We start from the raw sequence: 16,202 nt of genomic DNA on the forward strand, positions 1-16,202 counted from the left end.
CCGTGCTTGTTTGGTGTCAATTAATAACTAAGTTATCCAAGGATCCTATCCAGTCTATTTTTAAATGATCCCAAATTTTCTGCTTCAACCACATTGCTGGGGAGTTTGTTCAGATTGTGACAACTCTGTGTGAAGAAGTGTCTCCTGTTTTTTGTCTTGAATGCCTTGAAGCCCAATTTCCATTCCATTCCCGGGTGCGTGTGTCCCTGCTGATCTCGAAAAGCTCCTCTGGTTTGATGTGGTCGATGCCTTTCATGATTTTGAAGACTTGAATCGAGTCCCCAAGTAGTCTCCTCTGTTCCAGGGTGAAAAGGTTCAGGTCCCTCAGTCTCTCAGTAGGACATTCCCTTAAGTCTGGTTGCTCTCCTCTGAACTGCCTCTAGAGCAGCGATATCTTTCTTGACGTGTGGAGCCCAGAACTGCACACAGTATCCAGATGAGCTCTAACTAGTGCATTGTACAGTCTGAACATTACTGCCCTTGTTAATTCTACACTTTTGACAATATACCCTAACACTCTGTTTGCCTTTTTTATTGCTTCCCCACATTGTTTGGATGGAGAAAGTGAGGAGTCCACGTAGACTTCTAGGTCTTTCTCATGCGTTACTTCATCTAGTTCTATTCTTCCCATAGTGTAATTATAATGGACATTTTTTAACCTGCATGTATTACCTTGCACTTGTCCACATTGAATTTCATCTGCCAGGTGTCAGCCCACAACTGACTATTATCTAAGTCCCTTTATCATATGCTTTCACATAATCTACAGCTGCATTTGCATGTTCAAGAAATTTGAATAAATTAGTAAGACATGATCTGCCTCGTCTAAATCCATGTTGACTATCTCCAAGAATATGGTTTTCATTAAGATGCTCCTCTATTCTCTGTCTAATCATTTTATCCAACATTTTACAAGTAATGCAGGTGAGACTGATTGGTCTGTAATTTCCTGACTCAGTTTTGTCCCCTTTCTTGTGGATTGGTATGACATTTGTCATCTTCCAGTCAGTTGGTACATCCCCTGTCTTTTGGAATATTTGAGTTAGTGGCCTAAAATAATTTCCCTAATTTCTTTAAGTACTGTAGGAAATATACCATCTGGCCAAGTTATTCATGTGTTTTTAATTCTGCTAGTCCCTTTAGTACCTCCTCCTCATTTATCCTAATCTCTTTTAGGGTTTGACTGGACTGATTGTTAACCTGTGGCATGTTATCTGTGTTTTTCTTTTGTAAAAAGCTGTGAAATACTAATTTACAACATTTGCCACATCTTGTTTGTTTTCCAAGATAATTCAATTTTTACTTCCTCCTTTATTGACCTCTGCTTTTGTAGTATTGAAAAAAGCTCTTTGCATTAGTTTTAGCTCCAAGAGCTGTTTCCTTCTATTTCCCTCTTTGCTTTCCTGATCCCTTTCTTAAGATCTCTTTGCAGCTCAACATATTCTTTGTATTTTGTTTCATCTCTATCCTTCTTGTATGCACTATACAACATTTTCTTTCTCTTGATATTTCTTTGCATACTTCTATTAAACCATTTTGGCCACTGTCTTTTGGTCCTCAATTTGCTAAGTTTTGGTACAAATTTCTCCTGAGCCTCAAGTAGTATATTCTTAAAATATAACCATCCATTTTCAACTGAATCTGTATCCAGTGTGCTCCAGTCTAACTCTTCTAAGTGCCGCCTCAATCCTTCAAGGTTTGCTTTTCTAAAATTGTAGATCATTGTTTTAGACTTGGTCCAATACTTGGTCTTATGCCTCAAAGTTAACCATATTGTGATCACAGTTTGCCATTGGTTCTCTAACTAGTGTCCCTCTGACTCTATCTTGGTCATTTGAAAAGATCAGATCAATGCATGCTCTCTCTCTGGTTGGTTCCCTGACAAATTGAGTTAGAAAGCAGTCATTTACCATCTAAACCATTTCTATTTCTGCTTCTGTAGTCCCAACTGGGCTTTCCCAGTCTATGTTTGGGAAATTGAAATCACCCATTATAACAGCTACATCCTTGCTACACACACTCCTACCACTAATCCTCCGGATCTCTTATTCAAAAGTTTAACCCACAAAAATTCTGTTTCGTTAGCAGGATCTAATTTGAGTTCTTCTACCTCAATGTCATTTCTGACATATAACGCTACCCCACCCCTTCTTCGATTTTGTCTGTCTCTCCTAAACTGTGTATCCTTTCAACTTATTCAACGTATTCATTGCCATCATTTTCTGTAAGCCATGTTTCTGTCACTCCTACAAAATCATTGTCACACGCCAGCACTGAGGCTTCTAGGTCTAACATCTTGTTCCTTATACTCCTGGCATTGAGGTACAAACATTTCAGGACTTTCCTACTAGGAGTTTCCCTTGGTTTTCTTTCATTTGTGGAACATCTTCCATTGTCAGAGCTCCCTGCCCCACTGGTTCCTAGTTTAAATGATTCTCAATTTCTCTGCACATATGCTCTCCCACTGCATTAGCCCCCCTTCTGTTTAGATGTAGACCGTCCGGTTTGTACAGGTCCCATCTATCCCAGAAGAAAGACCAATGTTCCATAAATCTAAAACCCTCTTCCCTACACCAATATTTAAACAACGTGTCTCCCTGGACATACACGTGGTACTGGAAGTATTTAGGAGAAAACTACCATGGAGGTTCTGCTCTTTAGTTTCTTTCCTAACTCTTTAAATTGGTCTAACATCTATCCTACCTTTTCCTATGTCATTGGTTACAATGTGGACCATGACCAGTGGATTCCCCCTGGCTTTGGCCAGCAGCCCGTCTACTAGTTTATGGAGATCTGCAACCTGAGCACCAGGCAGGCAAGATACCATGCAGGTCTCCTCATCACTAGAACACACTGTGTGATCTATGCCTCTAAGAATTGAGTCTCCTACTATAACTACCTCCCTCTTCTGGAAGGGAGTGGGCACCATGATGCTCTGGTGCTCAGCTGCCCTCCCATCACCCTCTGAGCAATCACTGTCCAACTCGGTGTCCAGCAGTTGTAACCTGTTGGGCATTTCTAGCTCTTGGGATGTCTCTAAGGGTTCTGTGCGCACTTTTCTGCGGTTACGACCTACTGTAACCCAGCAGTTCTGTACACTTTCCTGCTCTAAGGTCTCAACTCAACCCTAGGTTTTGGCATGCAGACCATCTCTCTCATGGTCTCTCATTGACCAATTCTTCTATAGCACTAATACAGCGCAGATCAACAAGCTGAGCCTCAAGATTACGGACCTTGATCTCTAGGACTTCAGCATGCCGACAACGTTCACAAATCTTCTTGGATGAGTTAATCCAGGAAGGCAATCGTTTTGCAAACCTGACATTGTAGTGGACACATGCGTCTAAATTTGGTAAGTTGTTGGTGCCCTAAACACTGTCTTTTGGTTTTTGTCCCCTAATTCAACTGCTTGACCTTTTTTTGTTACAGATAAACAGTGCAGCTGTTTCTCAGCCACAGCTTAAATACATTTGTGTTCAGCTTCTGGCCATTAATTGACACCTCACTGACTCACTGACTCCACCTCCAGATTTCTAAACTAGGTCACCTTTCCTTCAATCTAGTCTAACCAACACAACAGCTGGACTGAATTAACTACAATTAAGGCAAACTAGGAATAAGATTTACTTCAATTAAGGCAAATCTAAAAACAAGACTAAGAACACTAAGACTTTCTGAAAGTAGAAACACAACAAAATGGATCTCTCTCTCTCTCACCTGTCCTGTCTCTGACTTGGGTAACTCCTAAACACTTCTCTTGAAGAGCTCCAGCACTGTGCTGACAAATTAGATTTCATACAAACAAACTATATACACCACCATTCACAAGTTTGGGGTCACTTAGAAATGTCCTTGTTTTCCATGAAAACATACATGAAATGAGTTTGAATAGGAAATATAGACATTGACAAGGTTAGAAATAATGATTTTTAATTAAAATAATAATTGTGTCCTTCAAACTTTGATTTCGTCAAAGAATCCTCCATTTGCAGCAATTACAGACTTGCAGACCTTTGGCATTCTAGTTGTCAATTTGTTGAGGTAATCTGAAGAGATTTCACCCAATGCTTCCTGAAGCACCTCCCACAAGTTGGATTGGCTTGATGGGCACTTCTTACGTACCATACGGTCAAGCTGCTCCCACAACAGCTCAATAGGGTTGAGATCCGGTGACTGTGCTGGCCACTCCATTATAGACAGAATTTCAGCTGACTGCTTCTTCCCTAAATAGTTCTTGCATAGTTTGGAGCTGTGCTTTGTGTCATTGTCCTGTTGTAGGAGGAAATTGGCTCCAATCAAGCGCCATCCACAGTGTATGGCATGGCATTGCAAAATGGAGTGATTGCCTTCCTTCTTCAAGACCCCTTTTACCCTGTACAAATCTCCCACTTTACTACCACCAAAGCACCCCCAGATAATCACATTGCCTCCACCATGCTTTTCATTTGGTCTGCATCTCACGCATGTTCGTCTTTGTGATCCGAACACTTCAAACTTAGATTCGTCTGTCCATAACACTTTTTTCCGATCTTCCTCTGTCCAGTGTCTGTGTTCTTTTGCCCATCTTAGTCTTTTCTTTTTATCGGCCAGTCTGACATATGGCTTTTTCTTTGCAACTCTGCCTAGAAGGCCAGCATCCCGGAGTCGCCTCTTCACTGTTGATGTTGAGACTGGTGTTTTGCAGGTACTATTTAATGAAGCTGCCAGTTGAGCACCTGTGAGGCATCTGTTTCTCAAACTAGACACTCTTTTGTATCTGTCCTCTTGCTCAGTCGTGCACCGGGGCCTCCCACTCCTTTTTGTATTCTGGTTAGAGCCACTTTGCGCTGTTCTGTGAAGGGAGTAGTACACAGCGTTGTACGAGATCTTCAGTTTCTTGGCAATTTCTCGCATGGAATAGCCTTCATTTCTCAGAACAAGAATAGACTGACGAGTTTCAGAAGAAAGTTCTTTGTTTCTGGCCATTTTGAGCCTGTAACCGAACCCACAATTGCTGATGCTCCAGATACTCAACTAGTCTAAAGAAGGCCAGTTTTATTGCTTCTTTAAACAGCACAACAGTTTTCGCTCGCCACTGTAAGTGCGTCTCCACCCAGCAACGTTTATATACAAGGGGGCATGGTAACACCAACACAACCTTGCTGTTGCCGGACAGAACACTGTGTATGCCAGGTACCAGGTGCTAGATACAAGCGCCGTGTAGGCCCGTAGGCTTAACCACACCATGTGTGCTGGGGTTTCCGGGGACACCGGTCCAAGGCAGCCGAGGGTAGTAGACCATCAGCCATAGCGAGATCTTAAACCGAGGCCTGCAAACACGGACAAGGAGGGCTAGCAGAGCTAGTTCTCAGCAAACTGAGAGAGCGAGATCTCCTACAGCTGCAGCCACGAGGTTGTAGTGTGGGTGCAAGCTGGCAGAGGAGCCCCTCATGAAGGCGAGATCTCTTACAACACACAGAGGCTCAGGCCGGGCAGCCGGGCCTTGGATTTTACTGTCACTGCTAGCGCTCCTGCTGTGGAGGAAAAAGACCTGTGGACAAAAAACCAACACAGCAAGCAGTCACAATATATAAGGCACTATATAAACATTACTATTATTTTTAAAAGTGTTCTATCTGTAATGAAACTAAAACTGAAAGTGCCACCGGACCCCTGGTGCACAGACGGAACAGAATCTGATTAGCTATCAACAAATAAATACAAATACAAATACAGACACAGACAGTAAATGGTGCTGAACAACACAGCTGTGAAGCCAACCAACCGAATAATAATTGTTAAATAACAATAAGGGTCTAATGCACAGACAAGACACAGAGAGCTCACGTTCTCGGGTCCAGGCGAAATGGCAGAGGACGAACCTGCACTGACGTCACGTTTTATAGAACAGGATGTGGGAAGGGACCTGTTCTGAGTGACAAGCGCAGGGGCCAATGGCAGCTTTGATAGAGTGATGTTTCTATCAGATTATTAAGGAAGTGCACAGAAACCCCTCCCCCTTGGGCAGTGCTTCTGACTTGAAAGATAACTATGTATTTCAGAAGCAGATGACAAAGCAGACACATTTTAAGGTTTGATCCCTACCACACAGATTTGATCAATTGCCCAAAAGAAGATTACTTAACTGAATGTTGTGCATTTTCAAAGCATGTCTCAAATACGTCTAAAATAATATTCAATTTGTATTGCACATTTGTACATATAATTTCTCCATAAAGCAGAGTTGACACTGTTGTGAATTTATTATCTTGGTGATTTTGTATGATTTGGGAGGACACCAAGCAAGTTAGATTTATAGCTTTTGAGTAATTTGCGTATTGTGTTTTGAACCCATGCTATAAATCATCACCAACCTGCTCTTTATATTATGTGTCAAAAGCATGAGGGTATAGGGGGATAATATGCAGATCTGGACATACATAATGAGTAATGATTGTATCTTGATAAGCAACATTCATAATCAGAGTTCTTCAGATGAGGAACCACATATGTGCATACTGCATAATTTTCATATACTGCTTTAAAAATTAGAATTCATTTAGATAATGTCCTTAGTTATTATTTGAATGATATCTGACTGATATTTAACACATTTTAATTAAATAAGTGCATCGCAATGCATTGCAATTATGTTAATCAATCCAACAAGGTAACATATTCAAAATAATACAAGAACGTGATTATATATAATAATGTTGAGTCTCACTTATTAGTTTGAAAAAGCAGTCACCACACAGTTTTTAGAAAATCTGAAGAATTAAAAAAAAAAAGCATGCCTAAAATTAACAGAACATGATCTGAGATTAACTCAGGCACGACAGCTCTAATAACTTCAGTACGACCAAGAAGTGGATACTGGGGGAGAGGTTGAGCATGTCTGTGCAAATCACAGAGGACCTTGTGATCCTATTCTGCACACCGAGGAGGGGTGGAGCATTAACCAAATAACACATTAGAGAAAGGCAAGGCCTTACATGTCTTACAGGAGATGCTGATGAAAGACAATGTGAATAAAACAGGAAAAAACAAGCAGAAAATAGTTCAAGGACAGATATTTTGTTGTTTTCCTCCAAACTGCATCATTATTGTGTTTATTTTTTTATAAAAGTCTTTTTTTAAGTAACTGAACAAGATATGTTTGTTGATCTTTTCCTTGTTTGAACACTACATATTTGTATCCCTATATTAAGTCAAACTATAACAAGTAGTGTTAATTGCTGAAAATATAAAATGCTTTCAAAACATATGTATGTTACATGTATATTCCATATGAGTATTTATTTTTATTTTTTTATTTTTTTGCTGTTGTAGTTTGGTAAGGATGCTGTGTAAAACTAGAAGTTTAGTTCAACCCATTCATTAGATGCCTTCTGACTCTTACTGCATATTCAGAATGATGACCAACTACAGCAGTACAACAGGAAACTGAAATTAACATCAACGGACAAAAAGAGAAGTTAATGCCTCATTTCAAATTGGGGAAAAAGCATTACTACAAAGTATTTTAATGTAATACCAAGACAAAGGACATCTATAAAAACTGTCAAGCATAAACATCTTTTTAATTTGATGGCCAGATTATATCAAATGAAAGCCTCAAGGTGCAAGTAAAAGTATAGGACACTAATCAGGTCACATCTTAAAGCAGATTGTAAACTCTGGAAAATGAAAAGAAAAAAAAATGGTCAGAGGTTCTTCCACGGATAATCACATAAAATCTGCTGAAGGAAAATCATCTCAATTTCACATGAACTGAATCAGAATATATAATCTGACCTATTTCAGATGTTGCGCACACATGAGCAATGTGCATCTCTGCCCATTATAGAGCAAAACTATGAAAAAATATATAGTGTGTATGTGACTATATTCAGAATACTATTTACAGATAACTACACACTGCCAATTTCAGACGAATTACATGTTTGACTCATAGTAAATACATTTGCAGGGAAAAATAGGTCTTTCATATCACTTAAATTTAATATTTTTCTCGGGTATTACGTGCACACAATCATTTGCATTGACCTTGGAGCTATGAGTGACCTAGATTAAAAAACAAACAAACAACAAAAACTACCAAAAAATGTAATACAATGAACTTTAAAGCTAAAGTGTGAAAATATAAATTAAGATATATTTAAAGCTGAAATGTATATATGCTTAAATTCTACTCTATTCCCATATGCACTATACAAACATCAAATATGGTATAAAATATTGTGATTATTACCAAATGTTATACTGTTTGTTTATTTATTAGTGGTATATTTTGACTAATACTGACACGTGTTAGGTACTGTTGTCCAGTTTTACTCTCTGTGTATTATCGCACATTTATCAACACATTTACATTCACTGTGTGCTGTACTTTGCCTCTGAATTATAAACATATCAATTATAAAGATAATTCACCCATCTACTGGTAAACTGTGGTAAGTGTAGTCTTCCCCTGTGTGAATCAACAGCCATCCTCTACATAAATGCCTGCAAGGTTATTTATGAATTAATAAAAGCCTGTGTAAACCCATACTACCCCAACCAAAAAGACCTCAACGACTTGATTAGAGATCTTAGTCTCACCAAGTCCAATGCCGAGCTTTTGATGTCTAAACTCAAGCAGTGGAACTTGTTGGATGAAAGTGTGCAAGTTACAGATCAGAGGAAGTGTCACCAAGCTTTTTCCAGCTTCTTCACCTGTCAAGATGGGCTCTGCTTCTGTAACAATGTGACCAGTCTGTTCGAGGCAATTGGAATTGCCTGTAACCAGAATGAGTGGCGCCTCTTCATTGACAGCTCATCCAGGAACCTCAAAGCTGTGCTGCTCCATAATGGTAACAAGTACCCGTCTCTTCCTCTGGCTCACTTGGTGCACCTCAAAGAGGATTACAACAGCATCAAGACCTTGCTAGACGCCTTGAAGTATGATGAGTACGGCTGAGAAGTCACAGGAGACTTCAAAATGGTGGCATTCTTGATGGGACTCCAAGGCAGTTTTACCAAGGTTCCCTGCTATCTTTGCCTTTGGGACAGCAGGGACACCAAGGCACACTACCACAGGTGGGACAGGCCACAGCGGACCAAGTTCTCTGTGGGGAGGAACAACGTCAAGTGGGAGCCACTGGTGGACCCCCGGAAGATGCTGATGCCACCACTGCACATCAAATTGGGCTTTATGAAACAATTTATCAAAGCTCTAGATAAGGAGTCGGCAGCCTTCAAGTACCTTCAAGACTTCTTCCCTAAGCTGTCTGAGGCAAAGTTCAAAGCTGGTGTCTTCATCGGACCACAGATAAAGAAGCTCACTAGTAAGGAGAAAGCAGCTTGGAACAGCTTTGTCGCAGTGGTTCGGGGCTTCCTGGGCAATCACAAGGCCGAAATTCAAGGAGAACATTGGAGTGTACTCGGAGGAGCAAGGTAAGCGCTTCCACCAGGATATACTGGACTTTGAACGCCACTGGAAAGGACAGTATAACGAGAACATGATGGGAGACTACATTTGGGGGCTGATTCATGAAAGTGATTTACAGTGTAATCATAAATCTCGAAAAACTACTCACTTCTGCATATTTTGTAGTCATTTTTGTATTACTGTAGTCTAAATACATGTTAATTTGGATTGAAATGTTGTTTTCTTCTGACATTAAGTGAACGAAAAGACACATTCTTCCGTTTTCTCATTGGAAATAGGTAGATTTCAAAATATCACTGTACTGGTCACAAAAGCAAAGTTTGTGGGGAATAACAGCCATTTTCTATACTTTTGAGGCATAAGCAATTAGGAAATACCACTTACTACCCAGGAACAAAAATTGTGTTACATAGTGTTATCATTCTTCACTTGGAAAACTCATTGTGAATCCTTCATATAATGCTTTTCTTCAAACTCAACATAGCAAGTTGGACTATTATGCAAATCAAACTACCCTGACCTATATTGTAGAGAGTCAGATTTCCAATTTCTTGCTTCAGTTATTAAGGTGTGTATTTGAACTCTCAGCATTAACGCTCTGCTGCTAAAAAAGGTAGTCAAGACTGGAGCAGTGGGTTACAAGTGGAGAGTAGATTTTGAAGACTACAGAGTGGGTGACGGCAAACTAAGGCCAGAACGTACTCACAGCAATGATGAAAGGTTGGCGATAATGAAATATGTGACAGCCAGTACTAGAATTTCAATGACAACATTGAAAGTTGCTCTCACAGGAGTATTTCTCATCTCCTTCACTTTAAGAGGTTCTCGCAACTGGGATGTTCATAATTACTTGCACAAGATTTCATAAATAGCCAAGTATGTTTTGTAAAGAATTCATCAAGCTCAGTCCAGAATTACACACACATACATTTATATAGGCTACACATACACTTACTGATGCAAAAATAATTGAAATTACAACTTGAAATAGTTATGTAATGAAGTCCCCATACATGGCTACTATACACACACACACACACACACAATCACACACATATATATATATATACAGCCGGAGGGACAATGTGGGGACAATGTAGGGACAGTGTGTGGACAGTGGGTGGACAGCCTGCAACCGCATGGGCCCACTGCTACAGTGAGGGGGGGCAGCCACACAGCCTATAGTCTGATATAGGATCAACGCATCAGAGGGAGGACAGTGTTAGAGCTGCTTTCTAAGGTGGGGAGGGGGAACTTTACTGGGAATAAGGAATGCTTTATCGATGTCTATTTTTTTTTTCATAAATATTATTATGATTACTTACTATGATATATTACTTTTATGTATTGAAATGTACCTAATTATACAATTTTCAATGATTTTCTTTTTATTCATTAATTTAATTATTTTAATGATGTTTAATATATGTATTTATTTTATTCAATTTTTTTGCTTTACTTTATTTTCTATAAATCTATATTTTCCTGTTTATATGTATCAATTATTTCACATGCTTTGGTAATACTTGTATACAAATGTCATGCCAATAAAGCTTGCATTGAATTGAATTTAATTGAGAGAGAGAGAGAGAGAGAGAGACACAATATGGGGATAGTCATGGACAGCAGGTATGTCAGGTGGAGCGAGACAGTACCTTGCCTCCGCCTTCCTCAGTTACCTGCTTCATTCATATAATACAAACCTGAAACCACTCCACTACCAAGTCCAATATAATGGACAAGATTACCCCCATCTTTGTGCTGGAGGGCAAGAGGAGAGTTCTAGAGAAAGGAAAATAATTGGATTGACATACTGGCTAAAGGACATATTTTGATTGAGACCCTGACTCTAGATTGGGAAATGATGATGTGTACAGATAATGACCCACCCTTCTGGATGAAGATCATGAGACGGCATATTGATTCCAAAAGGTTCCTCAGGGTTTTGGTTTGGAAACCATTTAGTGGCCTGAACGCAGTTAGGGACCACAAAACCAGTGTTAGGAAGTGCCCCCAGCTATTCATTATATTTTGCAAAACAAATTGAATACACAAGTGACCAGGGAATCCTTGCTTTTTAAAGATGCCTTCTAGTTGCAGATATACCCTAATATTTTTCGATAGACTGGACGTGATCCTTGGATCACTTAGTTATTAATGGACAACAAAACAAGCACGATCCATCGAATGGCCTCCTCTCGATTGTAAACTGTCTTTTGATAGAACTGAGTTTACAATCTGATTTTACATACTAAACACACAGTTAAAAAATGTGTGTGTCACTCATTACTTGAATAAATATACTGTATGTAGTCATTGTGCAGTCAGTTCCTGTCCACCAAGGTTTGTAAAAAAATGTCACGGTTCCTCACTTTAGGTGTGGACTGTGATTCACTCACAGGCACACACTTAAAGAACAATAACCCAGTGAAGCTGCAGAATCAGAAAGTCAAAGCTCCAGGTAAGATGAGCAATTGTTTATTTTTCCACGGTTTACTAATATTTTTAAAGTAAGGTTTTAAAGCTATTCATGAAGTGGAAAACCACAATATAAAAAGCACAGAAGCAGAGAATCAATCAAATTTTACAAGATTTATTTTCAGGGATCAGCATTGGCAATATGCTATGTGGAAATGGTTAGGTACCTCTCTTGTTCTAATTTTATCGTTGAGTCGAATGAGATGTCAAGGTCTATTTATTGTGACTTGAGTAAAAGGTAAAAAATAAATATATAAACATGTTCTGACACTATAAAGAAATTAGGCTTGCAAACCTTTCAGCTACTTTCCATTCACAAGATGTCAACATTTATATATACTCCTCATCTCCTCATACTACCTGCAGCACTTAATCAAAATGTACTTTTCAGCAGTTTTAATACACTGACTTAGTCTGGTCTAATGCAGCGAGCCTGATGTACACGTTACTCCATTTTCAAATGTACTTCATTAGTATCATTGTCCCAGTCTCTTGGATTTTAAAAGTATGTTACATTAGTATATACATCATACACAACCATATTTGAATAATAAGTACATAGATTCAATATTTTCCTTAAATTATATTGTTCCACAAATAAATCAACATACTTTCTTACGTGAATATTAACAATATTTGTAATGGCTTCAATTGGAAACCATTTCAAATGTATACAAGCATAACACAATTGTTAATTCATTTAAAAATTAGCAACTTACATAGAAAATTGTGCAATATGCACAAGGAGCATAATATAAATATTTGGACTTATAAATCCATTCCTCTTACAATTTCAAACTAAAAATAAAGATATGATAGGGCAATTTAATTTCCCTTGCTGAGGAGAAACTTCCTGATTAAAATGTTTGCTTGGACTGCTTTCTCATTTTCTCATCCAGCAATCACATACCAAATTTACAAGGGTCTCACACAAACATGCTTTTAAATAATGGAGTTAAGCTCAATATTTGGAGCTGGAATGACCCTTCTAAATGACCACATAACATTTGTATAACCTTACAAAGGTAATCTGCAAAGGTAATTTCTACTTGCAAATTGTGGCTACACTTACAAAAAAAATAGGAAAGCCAATAGAACCCTCAAGGGTTTAGCTGTCACTAAAGGCATAAACATTGCTGATATATTGATTTCAGGTACTGAGACAAATGGCTATTGATGCTCTTTTAACAGTGTTTATACATTGCCTCCAAGGGCAATTGTGATCATGAAGAAAAACCCTTCACCCAGAATTAAGTCTACAATGATTCTGAAAAGGACAAAACAAGCATTCTGACAACAACAACAAACAACAATTCCAAAGGAATTTGCATCCCCAAATATCAATAACTTGAGGCAGTCTGATAACTATAATAATGGAACTAGTAAGGAACTATTTTTCAAATTAAACAATAATAGATACATAACATTTGTTTTCACATTATAACTTTCTGACAGGGGCCAATGAAAGAACCCGGTCTCAAAGTGTTTATTATCAGGGTAGCATTCCAACACCGCCTCATTGAAATCGATTCATTTCATGCCAGATTTCTTATTATAGACACGGGAAAATGGGCAATGGTCTGTTTAAGTAAAATTTGTGCAAATGTGAAATGAGCCTTACTAATTATGCATGAACTCCTTTAAAAAACTGACCAAGTTTATGCTTCTATTCTTAGACTATGCAAGGTCTTTCTATTGGAAAAACTTCTTATCTGGGAGATAACTACATAAACAGAGACCCATTTTGAATATAAATTATTCAAGTGGTAATAGGATTTTAATCAAATCTGTACTTCAAAGAAGCACGAAATAGAGTATGCTATTATTTGACCACATAAATTGGATATAAACAGTGTTAGCCCACATATAAATTCAAAGAAACACAAAACTTTATTCCAAAAATACAATTCCATGACGATTAAGAACACCTCATTTCAAGTTTTAGCTGTTTTCAATATCTTGTATCTACCTCAATATTACTGGAATAACAGCTAGCAATCAGCACTACTAAAAGCAGTAGATTAATGACATGCACACCTAGACATTTCATCACAATGAGTATCTCAGTTATTATACAGTTAACAGTTATACAAGGTAACATAATGAGAACATCAAAGCCCATTAACATAATAATAATAATAATAATAATAATAATAATAATAATAATAATAATAATAATAAATGTATTGTAGCATAATGCTAGGCAGGCCAACACTATATCTCTACAACTCTTTTGGATCATGATTTAGACATGTCAGCTATTTGTGTTTTTGATTATGTGGATGTTTAGAGAGGGATCTGTTTGCTCTGTAGGCAGGCTCAACAAGGAGTATGTTCTTTTTTTATTTTGTTCTTTGTTCGGCACTATAAACAAATCTTCAGTGTTACACCAACATATTTCAATTTCCTTTATAAATATATTAATCTCTTGAGCTGGGTAGTTTCAATACAATACATACGTGTGACGCAACTCAAGCCCCGCCCCCAGAGACGCCGCTTCGTCCCGCAGAATAAACAGTAAACACGGACACCGACACAGTATTGTCTCTCTATTGTTTCAATGTAATCTCGATCTATAGCCTTACATGTACTGTTACATTTCGCTAGCTCACATCTTTATATATAGTATAAAAGTCTAGACTAAGTAATGAGTTATAATGATGTAAACAGTTCAAACTACTCGGTCGATTAAAATAAACGTGTGTAGCTGGCAAACTTGCTATTGTTTTTGATTGAAGTCTGGAATTTAACAGCATGCATTTTACACGTGGACATTGCATTGTGTAATTGTGAACGGGATCATAACTTTATTAATTATCCGCATTTTGCATTAAAACGATATAAATTTAACCGAAGCAGATTTTCCATTCAAATCAATGCATTTTAATACGAGACCAGCTGTTTACTATCCAATCCGAAATGCAGTTATATTGAGCCGAGCAGGACAACCACAAATGCCGGCGTTAGAGGTGACAACTGGGCCGATGCAGAAGTGAAAGCGCGGTTACAATGAGGATGAAGATGAAGATGAAGGTAAAACAGAAACCGCAGGAGCGCAGCGCTGCTGTCTGAGGACATAAAACTACAGACGCGTCACAGGCCGCTTTCCGCGCACACGATTTACTGTGATTGAATGCAGATGTGCTAATAAAGGTGCTTCGCTTTCGGGTGAAATGTAACAGCACTTTTAAACTTGCAGAACCGAAGATAGACATTTGAAATGGAAATATATGAATTTTTAATTATTTTAGAAAGCTTCGGTTGCAAAGGGTTAACATTACTTTCAAAGAAAATATAGAACCGATCAATAGCCTATATATTTACATCAATATTAATAAGTTGTGATTATAAACACAGGGCACACACCTGTAAGCAGAGCTAATGTCCTGCGTCACTGGTTCGTTTGAGCGGATTTGTTTATTCCCGGCATGCATTTCGCTTAGGCCGCTTTTCGCCCGCATATGTGACGCACTTGGGCTCCTAAACCCGCAAGTGCGAACGGCGTGTCTGAAGAAAGGCGGACTATATTTGAGGCGCCCAGGGCCGGCCTAATAAGTGGGAACGGGAACCGAGTACGACACTTCTATACTACGTCTTTTCTTTTACTATTATCCAATTAATCTGTCTACTTTTCTGCTTCATTAATTTCAAACTGGATACCACCTGCTTTAAATTATTGACAATATATAGCCCATTTTTAGAGTATGTATTTAATCAGATCATACTGTAGACATGTTGGTATTTCAGAAATCCCTTGGTATATTACATAATTGATAACATTTGGCATTGCAATTTAAAAAGTGTAATTTTAATGGAAGGGAATAATGAAAAAATACAGCATTCTCCATCAGATTTATCCGAGAAGCAGACGCAGATTAACAACACTAATTCCAGCTCTAAAGCAGGAAGGAACAGCCAGGGCATGTTGAAAGTAGGCAGCTCTGTCTGTTACTTACATGTTTATAAAAAATCTATATCGTTTTTTTTGGTTTTATGTCTGGTTCTGTTTTGGGGGACCGTAAATTTACTTTTTCCAGGAAAAGATTATAAAGCTAGTTAAATAAAATTATTCTTATGTAATAAATAATTCTGATTCATGACTACCCGAGTCATATTCAGTGACAGAGCACTATAGTTTTCATTGCTTAAGACTCTCGAACGTCTCTTTTCTCCATTCTCATGATTAAACAGCCTCATCATTGATCATGCCATACATTAGACATTGTCATTTAATGTCACATGTAACTTGGAGAAAACTGGGAGCCAAAAAAGAGAAAAACCATAAGCCAAAACTGGCTACTTTATCCAACTG

Source organism: Amia ocellicauda, chromosome 3 (assembly GCF_036373705.1).
Source record: "Amia ocellicauda isolate fAmiCal2 chromosome 3, fAmiCal2.hap1, whole genome shotgun sequence".
NCBI classification, from domain to species: Eukaryota; Metazoa; Chordata; class Actinopteri; order Amiiformes; family Amiidae; genus Amia; species Amia ocellicauda.